The sequence below is a fragment of the Triturus cristatus genome, chromosome 11, assembly GCF_964204655.1.
Source record: "Triturus cristatus chromosome 11, aTriCri1.1, whole genome shotgun sequence".
Classification (NCBI taxonomy): domain Eukaryota; kingdom Metazoa; phylum Chordata; class Amphibia; order Caudata; family Salamandridae; genus Triturus; species Triturus cristatus.
In genome coordinates this window covers 948,585,842-948,599,440 of record NC_140594.1, presented here as the reverse complement: position 1 = coordinate 948,599,440, position 13,599 = coordinate 948,585,842, and the positions used below count along the sequence as shown (strand labels likewise).

The 13,599-nt window shown below is 47.3% G+C and overlaps 1 long non-coding RNA gene across 1 annotated transcript; it reads right to left on the bottom strand.

Moving 5' to 3' along the window:
* Window positions 1–700: 700 nt before the first annotated feature.
* On the bottom strand, window positions 701–11,293 carry LOC146785732 (uncharacterized). The gene is made up of 3 exons (XR_014970910.1): window positions 11,236–11,293; window positions 1,071–1,134; window positions 701–788 (listed from the first exon to the last, which is right to left on the bottom strand). It is a non-coding gene; the product is annotated as an uncharacterized LOC146785732 (long non-coding RNA).
* Window positions 11,294–13,599: the final 2,306 nt, after the last annotated feature.

Sequence of the window (13,599 nt, the reverse complement as noted above, 5' to 3'; positions counted from 1 at the left end):
ATTTGCACTGGCTTGTTGCCGTTTGGAAAGTGTGATCCCACATTTGTGAATATTGGGGCATATTCTCAAGGATCTATCGCCGAGTTATCGGCACTTTATCGCAGCCTAAGTCACGATAAATTTATCGCCCCATTCACAAGCTGGTGCAAACAGCTGATATCACCAGTTTACCTGCGATAGCATCCACAAAAAACATCGCCATAGATGACCCCGGCAACTATCGCTAATGAGAGTAGGCGTTCCCGAGCAAAAGGCCGCGACAACACCACTCCACAACATTGTCAACGACCAGCCAGATCGGCGATAAGTTCACAAAACATGTGATAAGGTGTGTTAGCAGCAGGATTTTAACACATGCTCTTACCTGGTGTAAAGTCAGACGACAACCGGCACCAGACAAGGGAGCACAGCCCACAGCCACACATGAAAAACAACAGATGCCCTGGAGCAACTGAACATGCAGCCCGGAGCCCCAATAGGGCAACAACACCCACCGCCACCACCCCCAGGATAACCCCCACCCTCCCCGGGCCCCACCCCAGGGCCCCCCTGAGCATCCCCTCCCCTTTGGACAAAGATATTGCACATCAACTCCACGAAATCATGAACCAAACAATTCGCCTGAAGTTGCACAATCACAACGCCTAACATACATGTGTAATCAGAAATAGGAAAATCATACATTCACCTCATAATATCCAAATAAGATGTTTATTACAGAATGAACCCAAAACAACAATTCTGAAGAGTCATGGCGGGTCTTCTCAGGACATTCTGTAAGTCACAGCCTGCAAGACAGAAATCTAGATAAGGAGGTGTCATGTGCTCATCAAAGTACAGAGAGAGAGAGCGAAAGAGAGAGAGCGATAGAGATAAAGAGAGAAAGAGAGGGAGAGAGATAGAGGGAGAGAGGGAGAGAGAGAGAGAGGGAGAGAGAGAAAGAGGGGGAGAGAGAGAGTGAGAGAGAGAGAGAGAGAGAGAGGGGGAGAGAGAGGGGGAGAGAGAGGGAGAGAGAGAGGGAGAGAGGGAGAGAGAGTGCTGACACTGCAGACCCAGGCCTCACTGCTCACCTGCTACCACTGGAGTGTCTCCAACCAGATGCCGGTATACACTGCAGTCCCCCAGGTCTCTCATCTGAAACAGTTTCCAGAGACATGAATGGCAGAGTCCATACAGTAGCACACGCCATCTTCGCTTGTCTGCCCCTGCGCAACCAGTGTGCAGCACCCCAGCCCCCCTGGATGCTCAGCGGTGACTGCCCACCCCTGCGCAACCAGGCGTCACCGCTCACCTTCCGCCACCGGCGTATCTCCAAGAGTGCTCACCATGTGCCGGTGGGAGCTCCAAGCCCATGGCCCACGACCATGGCACCTTCCACATCATGCAGCCCTGCACCGCCGGCCACCAGGTCACACACTTGATTCTGGGTCTTGATTTTGCAATGGCAGAGACCAATTCAGTGCACACGGCATCATCGCAGTGTGCACACCCGCTCAACTCTTGAGGTGCCACTAACTCTGTGAACCGCGAGGCAACGCCACGTGGCGGGAGGCCTTCACTGCTCACTGGCTCAAGCCTACACTGCAGTCCAGAAGGGCTCACACAAAATCCTTGCCAGTCCGGACTGCCAGGATGGCGCATCATCACAGGCTCCACACCCGCTCAGCACTTTAGGTGCCCCTACCTCAGTGCACCGAAAGACACCATCCCGTGGCGGTGTGCCTGTGCCTGCTGCAGTGTATCCGGTGCCACCAAGTCTGTGCACCACTAGCCATGGACCCCTTATGATCGAGTCCCGTGGTGCGTACGCCATCATGTCACACCCGGCACTGGGCAATGCAAGGTGGTGGGGCCCTAGTCACTCATGCATGAATGATAACCACACGAAGACACCGAGTTAGAGAGTGGCAATGGCATCCAGCACGTGCACCAGGCCCTTTTTATTGCCAGGGTCACATGTCCTGTGATGCCTGTGCTGGATGGGTGTGGTGTGGGTGTAAACCAGCCATGAGGGAGTGGCTGTGGCATGCTGACACCTAGACCTGTGAGCAGCAGATCCCTACAGGAAAGATCTGGGACATGTAGCGTTGTCGTTCCCCCCCTGCGCGCGTAAGCAGAGTGGGCTGTCCTGGCATATGCCAGTCCAGCGTAAGGGTGGTTCCGTCCTGGGCAGGACAAGGAAGCAACTAATGGATGTATCCCTGCTGCAGTGGCGGCGCCACCCAGACCACAATCGGCAATGTGTCACCCTCTGACCCAAGTCCCACATCATGAGCAACATGGACTTAAGGGGAAATCACTGACCCTACATTAATCTATACTTCCACACTTTAAAGATCATAGACATGACACATCTGTGTTAACATGAATGTTTATTGCACATTCAGTGGAGTGTTGCAGCTGGAGCAGTACAGGGCCATGCAAACCCCACTTAACATTGTTGGCCTGTGGAGGGCCAGCCAGAGTCCTTCAGGGAATGACAAGTACATCAGAAGAGGAGGAGTTCAGTCCGCAGTCTGAGAGCTGTCACTGGTGACCAAACAGAATATGGCAGTCCTTGTCGAGGTCCAAGGTAAGTCTCGCAGAGTGCATCGGGGGACAGTGGAAGGTGATGATGCAGAGGGCAGAAACAGGCCACATGGCGGAGATGAATGCTACTGCCCTCTTCTGACTACGGAGGCAGATTCATTTGCATCTTCGTCCTCTGCTGTTGCATGTGCCTCACGTGTGTGTGGTGGTGTTCTGTCTCCAGCACTGTGTGGCAGTGACACATCAGGGGCAGGAGGTGGAATGTGCCGCACTGTGTGGCACTGACACATCGGGGGCCAGAGATGTGAATGGGGTGGTAGCAGCAGCATGCATCAGCGCCAGGCCTTGTGGCAGCAATGCCATGAGGAGGGTCTTTAGGGCATTGAGGGACCCAGCTACCTCTCGCTGGTGTGCAGCCGTGGCCGCCACTCTTTCCGCCTGCGTCCGCTCCATGTTCTCCATGATCCTCCGCATGTGTTCCAACTCCCAGGCGAGTTTGCTGGAGCCACTCTGACTGGACAGTCATTCTTGTCACAGAGTCAGGACTCTAGCGATGTCAGCCATGGTTCGTTGGAGAGCATGGAGCGGATTGTGGGTATCCGTTAGAGACTGTGATTGTTTCCTGATGGGAATTAGACACTCACGTATGGTGTCTAGTTTGGCTGCCATGTGGTTGAACCCCACCTGCACCTGTTCAGCCTGCTTCTCCTGGCACCCCAACACACGGCGTTGGAAGGCCATGTGTTTGTCGTGGGAGTCCTGGGAGGCAGCCGTGGTGATGGGTGCTGCATGCTGTGTGTTCTGTGCAGGGGGTGGGTTCTCCTCGTAGCAGCTGGGCTGCCCTACTCCTGGAAGTGGGCTGTGGAGGCTCTCCACGAGCTATTGGAAGGCATTGGAGTCGAAGGTGTGGTGGTCCTCTTCGTCATCAGAAAAGAGGGGTTCGGACTGCTCTGCAGAAGGTGTTGGATTTCCCCCCTTCAATGTAAAGGGGAGAATCAGTTTAACATTGTGTTCACATGTATGTTGATGCATTGTACATGTTTCCATTCAGACTGCATGACAGTGTAGATTGTGACTGTTTGGGGGAAGCTGCCTATTTGATGCGGGACAGTGGACTTTTCGACAACATCACGGATGTGTGTTTGTACTTGTACATCATCATCTCACATTTCCCTTATATGCCATGAGGGATTGGCCAGTTTCTACGCACATGCAGCACCAGTTGTGTCCTCTGTTCTGTTGTGGACGTGTTGCGGTTTGTACCACATCATTGTCAATGTTGATGTGCTCTGCATGTGATGTCTGTGTGCCGCATTTTGGGGGAGTCACCCCTGCAGCTCTGATTTAGCTGCCCCTTATCCCTTACATGCAGTGTGCCTCTGGCTTCTGTGCTTATGCAGTGTTGAGATGTTGCATACTTGTGTGCATTGGTCTCTTGGTGGGAGTTGGGGGCTGGGGCATGGTTTGTCCGCAGATGTGCTATGCTTAATTGTGCATGTGTGCCATTGTGCCCATCTCGTTACTCACCCTGTTGCTGTTGTGTCCAGTCATGTTGAGCAGTGTCTGGGCCCCCAACTCCTGCCACAGTCTCCCCACTGATGACTGTGGACACCATTTCCTCCATGTCATCCAGCTCCTCCTGTGACGCTGGACTCCCACCGCCAGTCTCCATTGCTGTCTTCCGGTTGTTTGCGAGTCTCTGCTTGGTTTTGCGCTTCACGTCTGTTGTAATAAATCTCTCCAAGACAGGTGTTCAGGAGAACAGGTTTATTAGTAGTGGATCCTTCAGCCTCTCCGCTCTGATGCCCAACGTTCTAACATGAGCTTCTGTCCCCAACATTCCAGAGATGGGCAAGTCCAAAAGGCGAGGAAGGGGAGGGGGGACGGGGAAAGGAACCGGGACCAGATTATAACACATCTCCCTGCGGGACAAAGCAGTTTATAAACAAACATGGCTCATACTATAAACAAGCATAGCTAATAATATAAACGTTCCCCACCCAAAAGGTACAAGGAGAATTGTCAGGACTCCCATAACACAGACAACATTTCGAGATAAACAATCCCCAAGGCCTAACATGAATGGAGAAATGCATGAGAAAAACAATCCTATAACATTACACAACCCTTAGCAAAATCCCTCACGACATAAGAGAGGTAGACCGTGAGCCCAATGATTGGTTAAGGTCACATTTTGTAGTTAGATTGCCAACTTGGGGGTCTACGTACTCTTGCAACTTTGGGCTCCTCCCCACTGGGCCTTGCCAGACTCTGGTCACTCCCGCCGGATGGCTTGGTACAAATTGTGCTTGGACAACCAGCTATGTTATCCATGCTCCACGTGCCACCGTCTTCAAGCACTACCGAATTGTTGTTGACCTTAGTTATCCTCAGTGGTTTGGAAAATGAGGAGATCTTGGACTTAGACAGAGAAGGCCTCTTAACAACCACCCATTGGCCTTCTCTCCACTTTTTTGTGGATGTTCCCCATCGACTATCGTACCTGAGTTTGTAGTCTTGTTGGTGTTTCTGAGTTTTCTCTAATACGGAGTCTCTGTCCACCCATACAGGAGTTCCTCCATTAAGCCAGTTGGGCGTAAGTTTAGAACCAGGGTTCCTACCTTTGAGTGAAACAAACGGTGACACTCCTGAGACAGCATTGGGAGTCGTATGATACGACCACAGCATCTTCCTAATGGCCTCCTCCACCGGTACCTGAGAGCTCAATGCAAGCTGAATGGTGTTCTTTAGCATCCTGTTTGCCCTTTCCACCAGTCCATTGGCTTTGGGACAGTAGAGTGGTGACTTGAGATGTGTGATGGACAGTGTGGACATGAACTGCTTCATGTCTTCAGATACGAATTGGACCCCGTTGTCCGTTATTATGACGCCTGGTATACCCTCTTTAGAGAAGGTATCTCTCAGAAAACTTAAAAACGACGCCGTTGTGATGGAGGCTACCATTCTCGTTACAATCCAATGAGAGTGGTAGTCAATCAGAACAAACATGAACCTATGGGATTGGTTCAGCAGATTAAGGGGACGATTATATCCAATCCCAATTTTTCCCAGGGTATGGTAGGGACCTCGACTGGGATTAGCGGTGACTTGCGAACCACTTTGGTTTTGTCACTGGAACCGCATGCTGTGCAATTCTTTACTTGTTCCTCCACTCTCGAATCCATACCGGGGAACCAATAATGCTGCCTGATCTTGCTTTTGGTCATGCTCCTCCCCGGGTGACCCTCATGTGCAATCTGAACTATTCTTTCATACATGTTTTTAGGGGGAATGATTTTACTTCCTCTACAAATATGCTCTCTTACAATGGATAGTTCATCTTGCACAGGCCAGAATTGGCGGATAGATTCCGGCACCTCAGATTTGTTAACCGGCCATCCTGTGCGAATCATATTCTTCAATGTAACGAATTCGTTGTCCTCCCTTAAGGATTTCTCCCACTCCTCACGATTGATGGCTGGAATCTCCACCAACAGGATTGTCTCCTCCGGTGGGTTTTGCATCGGATCCCCCCCGATCACGGGTAGCCTTGAGAGACAGTCCGCTACCCTGTTGTCACTCCCAGGGACGTATACCATGGAGTAGTTGAACCCTTGCAGACTCAGCACCAATTTTGATATTCTCGGAGTAGTACTTTCCAGGCGTTTAGTGGAGAATAACGGTAGTAAGGGTTTGTGGTCCGTTCTCAGCACAAATGGGATACCCCACAAGAAATATTTAAAGTGGTTTATGGCCCAGTAACAAGCCAAAGCCTCTTTTTCAACTGTGGAGTAGTTTAATTCGGCATCTCTCAATGTTCTAGATGCGAAAGCTATCACAGTCTCTTGTCCATTAGTCTTCTGCGTGAGTGAAGCTCCTAAACCCTTTGTGCTAGCTTCTGTGGTAAGAGTGGTTTTGGCATTGGGGTCAAAAGCACTCAGAATAGGGGCATCCACGATTGCCTTCTTGATGAGTTGGAAAGCTGATTGATGATCTTGACTCCACTCAAACTTAGAACCCTTCTTCAGCAATTCTCTGAGGGGACGCACCTGGTCTGCAAAGTTTTTGACGAATTTAGCCATATATTCCGCTAGGCCCAGAAATGATTTGAGCTCCTCCTTGTTGGTGGGCTCTGGGTCTAGCTTAACGGAGTCTACCAAACTGGATTTGGGTTTGATTCCCTCGCTTGATATGGTGTGACCGAGATAGACTACCAATTCCACCCCAATTTTGCATTTGTCCCTCTGAGTGGTGAAATCTGCCTTACTGAGTCTGGTCAACACCGCTTCTAAATTATTATTATGTTCTTCAGCGGATGAACCATGAATCAAGATGTCATCTTGGAAGCAAAGAACCTTTCCCATACCTTGCAGTATATGTTGCATGATGCGTTGAAATACTGCCGCCGCCGCCGCCAATCCGAAAGGTAATCTGGAAAACTGATACGCCCCATGCGGGATTATGAAAGAGGTGAGAGGTTTATATTCCGGATGGAGAGCAACTTGGTGGTATGCTGAGGATAGGTCTAGAAACTGTAAAGACTTTTGCACCGTGGATTGCAGACAGCATTTCATTTATGTTGGGGAGAGGGTGTCTGTCCACTCAAATATTAGAGTTCAAATCCCTGAGGTCCACACATAGACGGATCCCATTGTTTCCCCCTTTTGCTGCTACCACGATGGGCGCCAACCATTCGGAGCTCTCAATTCTCTCTATGACCTTGCACTTTACCAATCTGTCCAGCTCCTTCTTGAGCGGCTCTCTTGTCAAAAGTGGAATGGACCTTGGTTTGTGAACGATAGGTTTGGCATTGGCCTTAAGTTTAATCTTGTGGAGAAAACCTTTTAGGAGTTCTAATTTGTCCGTAAACACCTCTGGGAATGTGTTGCATATTTCCCTCCCACTGTTGGACCTGTCGATCAGGTACACCGGTTCCGGTGCGTTGGGGTCTAATTTGATTCCCAATTCCTTTTGGTGTTTCCATCCAAGGAGATTAGACCCGTTCTTTGTGATGTAAACTTTCCCCACCGTCGATCTATCTTTGAAGTCAATGTTCATAAGTAGCATCCCCACCAGCGGTATAGGATCTTGGTTGTATCCCCCTGGTTTGATGTCTGGGGGCAGCAGGCTATACGTTTGTGCCCCGGAATTAGCCAGAAACCTAGCTTCATTCACGAGTGTATATGGGGAACAAGAATCAGCGTAAACTTCATACTTAACATTGTACAACAATACTTCGCACTTCGGGTAGACAGTGCTACTACATTCAGAAAAGTTGGCCACTTGGAAAACTATATCATCGCTAAGGGGTTGTGGATCTAAATCACTCCCTATCATATGGGTGACATTGGTTTTTGCATTATGACATACTTTAGAGAAATGACCCCTTTTCTTACACTTGCTACATACGACACCCCTAGCAGGACAATTCATACTGTTGGCCAGATGATTGGGATTCCCGCACCTGTAACATTTAGGTTTGTTACCCACTGCAGTGTGTACATCAGGACCAGTAACTGGAGGTTTGTGCTTGTTGTCTTTGCTAGATATTTTGTGCACACTGCTCTCTGCGACTTGTTTTACCTCGACTGCTTCCTTCATTTCGTTCATACAGTAAGCTGTATGTTCTATGCTTTTAGCAATATCAATTGCATGTTTCAAATCTGAGGCTTCTGCTAGTAGTCTTTCTTGAATTTTCTTGTTACTAGTACATCTTACTAACTGATCCCTGATTAGAGACTCGGTTAACATACCAAATTCGCATGTAGAGGCTAAACCTCTCAAAGCAGCTATGTAATTTATCACTTTCCCACTTTTCCCCTGTATGCGCAAGAAAAATTTGTGACGTTCTAAGACAATATTAATTTTGTCACCAAATTGTGCCTCCAATTTCAATAATGTTAACTGATACACATCATGTTGGACATCCCCCTCCCTCACTGCCTCCACATTTACATTGTCAACAATAGAATCAGGTAAGTCATCAAAAATTTCTCTCCCCTGTTTCCCCAGATTATGCAGCAGAACATGTTGTTTACGCACCGCAGAAAATCTGTCACCCCCAATAGCGATAAGGTAGGATTCAAATAGGTTTACCCATTTTTTCCATGGAACTGCTGGGTCACCACTCTCATCAAGGAATGGAGCGGGTTGCGACATTGCAAATGCGGACATGATAAGGAAGCAAGGAGGAAAGAGGAATTTACTGAAATGTGGAAAAAATGAAAGGATAGAGGCAGAATACTAGGGCGATAAATTTGACAGAAAGGCACAGGGGATAGAGAGAGAAAAGAAGGAAGAAGAAAACCCCACCCAATTTGAGGCGATAATGTAATAGGGTTGACCCCCAAAGTAAATCAAAGAGAGTTAAATCAGCTGAGCCTGTCAGCGAATAGATTCGAAGCAGGCTGGAAAGGCTGGTAAAAAGAGTTTACTGCGCAGTTGATACTTTGCCCAGCAGGTGGAGCAGGTCCGATGAAATAAGGAGCAGCGTCTCTCTGGGGAGCGTCCTCCGTGAGGTAAAGTCACTACCAGGACAGAACACCAGGAAACGAGCCGGAAGCGAACGCCGCCTCAGCGCTGACAGGATACACTCACCACAGACGCCACCTCAGCGCTGGCAGGGTCGCACTCTCCACATAACGCCGCCACAACGCTGACAGGAATGCACTCACCACCTCAGGCACGGAGCAGGAAAAGAGCACCTCACGGAGTACACAACCCAGCACAAAGCAGGCGCTGCTTGTGAGTTCCGGACGAAGGCACATCAAAGGCACTCTCCTTAGAAGGATACGGGAGCAGGCAACCCGGTGACAATAACGGCAGGCCCTCGAACATGAGCTTGTCAATACGAAGCAGGAACTCGCCAGGCACAAGGTTGTTGGGTGAGAGGAAGACAGCGCTCTCATAAGTGTACGAACACTCAACCCAGGAAGACGTTGATGTGAGTTCAGTGCCCTGGAGACTCAACGGAAGGCAGAATGCAACTGGGGAAAGGATCCAGACCGTCCCCAGCCCGGTAGGTTCACTCGTCGCCAAATTAACTGTTGTAATAAATCTCTCCAAGACAGGTGTTCAGGAGAACAGGTTTATTAGTAGTGGATCCTTCAGCCTCTCCGCTCTGATGCCCAACGTTCTAACATGAGCTTCTGTCCCCAACATTCCAGAGATAGGCAAGTCCAAAAGGCGAGGAAGGGGAGGGGGGACGGGGAAAGGAACTGGGACCAGATTATAACAACGTCATTCCAGCGCCTCATGACCTCTTCCTTTGTCCTCTTCAGCACTCCGACTGCATTCACCTTGTCCACGATGTTCTGCCATATTCCATTTTTTGTTCCCAGTGACACAGTGGAGGTGACGAACAGTAGTTGATGGTGTTCTATCACCTCTGTTATCAGAATCCTGTTTTCCTGCGGACTAAACCGCTTCTTCCTACTCTTCTTGTCCTTGCCCTTCCCTGACCCCGAGGTCCCAGGCTGTTCCTCAGGGGGGCTTGTGGGGTTCTGGTTGTCCTCTGTACTTGCTCTGGCTACCTCCATTGTGCTTCGCTGTTCTTTGGCTTTTGTTTGTATGTTTTTTTTCTAGTTTTATAGTGCATTTTCACACATGACGCGTGGGACTTGCAGGCCTGTGGCTGGTTTTCGCTGATTTTTGTATCGCAATTGGCATCATCACTACTATTTTCGCGTTTGTGTTTTGCGTTTTTGCGGCGTCGCTTTGGTTTTAATGTGTTCATTTGACGCGTTATCGTGGGACTATCGCATGGTACCGCAGTGTTGGGAATACCACGTTGACACAGCGTTAATTTCCCACGATAGACTGCAATGTGAAGAGTTGCGTTAAGCTAATTTTGCAGTAGTTATCACAAGTTTTTGAGAATATGCCCCATTGTGTTTTAACGTGTATGGTGTTACTTTAAAAAATTGATTCGTGTTGTATGTCTTACAAATTGAGTGTTGTAGATTCTATGACCATGTGTACTTTTATGATCTTTTGAGCGAAATAAAGTTCTTATGATTATGATGAGCCCTTGTAAGTGTGGCTTGCATTATGATTGGATACCCTTATAAAGCAATAGGCGACATCTTTTGAATAGATATCCTGTTGTTACTGTTACCATGCCATGTTTGGGAACCACATGGTGTGGTCTAGTGCTGGACTAACCCTATATGTCATTGTATCACTGCTAAACCGACACTAAAATTGTTCGAGTGTTGGATGGAGAACATTTTACGGGTGCCGGTCTGACACCAATTAAAAGTAAACTAGTCAAGCAACAAACCATTAATTTTCAGTTTGTGAACATGTTTTGGTACTCTTAGAATGCTCTTCCTTTCGACTAGAGGCCCCTGTGTATCACTTCAGTGTTGTGAATGTGACCGCTGAGCTCATTTGCATTTATTACAAAGGATGTGTAGTACGCTCATAGGTGGTACTTTCTGTAGTGACAAGACCATCTGTCCCTAGAGCTGTTGTGTGTGGAAAAGCTTTCATATGATAATAGTGCATGTTACAAGCCAAGCCTGATTCTGAGTTAACATGGGTTCATTTAATAATAGGTAATATGTGTGTAGGCACAGAACTAAGAAAGCAGCCTGACTGAATAGCAATGCTAATAAATGTGTGCTCGATCACCATGTTTTATGTTTAGAAACTCCATATTTTCTGATACCATTTAAACTAACACGACAGGGAAGGAAAACTTACCATTTCTCTACTGCTTGTGTTGTAACCGCAGATGCAAGGAAATATGACTTGTAGAGATCAGCCTTTGAAAGAAGAATACAAAGGTGGCATTAGCATCTGTAGCTTTTGTTTACCAATGTAAAGGAGCATTGTTTGCTCATTCGAGAAGCAAAGCAGGAGTCAAGCATGAGAGCTGGTTGCTGAGGGGAGATGCTAAATGGAGTTCCAACTCCTTGCACGATTACATCTTAAGGCATACAGAGAAACGATACATGTCTTTGAATTATACAAGTTTAGTAAACTAATAATGCATTATAAATTGAATCTCTGACAATATTTAGACACTTTGAGTAGGGAATAGAGAAAGAGGTTAGGCATGTGTAATGAAATATTATTGGCCCTACCTAACATTTGCCCTGAAATGCATATAATCTTCTGAATTGTTTATAATATGTATGATTATTCGGATACGCATGCTCTGTAGTCTGTAGACATATACTACATAATAAATAATACTATAACTGTGAAATACCATTCTTTCATGCACATTCCTATTTGGGGATCAGGGGTGGGTGTATATTCTATTGACACCTGCCGATAAGATATTCTGTAACAGGATTGTCTAACTCATAAGATTCCCTGTCTACCAAAGCATAACTCACTTGAAGAAGAGAGAGAAACACATGCCAGTTCTCATTTAATCTGAAGAGGGTGCATTTCCCTTTGGGGCTAAGGCAATGTACCCTGTGTGACCCCAATAATATTGGGGTGAACATAAAGGAGATATGTCTCTATAAAGATCAATTAGTTTTGATGGGTGGACATCCCAAGACCTCAAGAAGCTTTAACTTCTGAGCACCACTCCCCATTGCTTTGTTAGAGCGCAAAAAAGTATATCCTACATGGGGTACCTGTTAGGAGTGTGGTGTAATTGCTTGTAGTAGGGACTCTCATATTATTTAGTGTTATGTTGAAATTAGATGTTAGAGGAAACATAGATCAAACAACATGTTCTTGCAAAATTAATGCATTTGAATGTAAAGCTTAATAATTCCCACCTAGAACTTGTGTTGAAATGTGTAACCAATGTAACCTGCTTAGCTAGGCCTCCTTAGTGATGTGGTGCAGTGATATGTTATTTTTATTTTGAATGTTTCCTTGGGCTAATGATATAGTCGAAAACATATGTATTACTGTGGTTAGAGAAATGTTCTTTGTGAACGTTAATGATTTTATGCAAAATACTAATGTACACACCTGTGCATTTATTATTTTAACTTAAGTCTTAGGCCTAGATCTGTGGTACCTTTTGAAATGTTCTCATTTCCGAACTAATGCTTAAGTTCTCATGTGAATTTGTAAAATGCTATTTGTTACCATGTTTGCATTTCAGGGGGACAGAAATTGTTAGTGAAGAGTAAGGGTATTGTTCCATTAGATCAGTTGTGGAATGAAGGAGTTGCAGTTAGCTTGGCCTGGCGAAACATTAAGGTGGAGGGAAGTGTTTCCACATGGGAGAAGGAGACGTGATCATAGACGAACTGTTTCAGAGGGGTGTACATGGAGAAGGCCGGAAAGGGAATCTACGTCACAAAACGTTTTGTGGCTTACCCTACTATCGAGTATGTGTGAGAATAAACCTTATGGGACATTTGCTGGATACAACTTTGAGTATATGATGCAATGTAGAGAGGGACAGACACCTCATTCCTGTTTGCCTGCCTCACAGAGAGCACCTGAGTGCTGACTTGCTCCATTTCGTGCTTGTGGCTTCATCTTATCTTATCTTAGGTGAGATTTGTAAAGCGCACTATCGCCGAAGCTTCCTGGCGCTGACAGACAGAGTGAATGAGGGGGAGGCAAGAGAAAACGGGATTCTAACTGAGAAGAGGGAAAAGATAAGTCTTAAGAAGTTTCCTGAAGTTCATAAGAGAGGAGGAGGATTTAATGGAGAGTGGGAGGGGATTCCAAAGTCCAGGGGCAAGATGGGAAAACCGGCGACCACCGAATTTCTTGGTTCTGATTTTGGGGGTGGCTAGCAGATGGCTGTGGGCAGATCGGAGATCACGCTGAGGATGGTAGGAACGAACAAGAGATTTTACAAACGCGGGACCAGGGCACTGAAGGGTTTTGAATGTGAGGCAAGCCACCTTGAAAGCTGCCCTTTGATCGATCGGGAGCCAGTGAAGACTGTGGAGTAGAGGTTTGGCTGACTGCCATCTAGGGGTGTTAGAAATTAAACGGGCCGCTTGGTTCTGGACAACTTGGAGACGATGTGTCAGAGATGAGGGAAGGCCATGATAGATGGAGTTAGAGAAGTCCAAACGGGAGAGCACCAGTGAGATGACAACTTGGGTGAGTGCAAGAGAGGGAAGAAGGTGACGG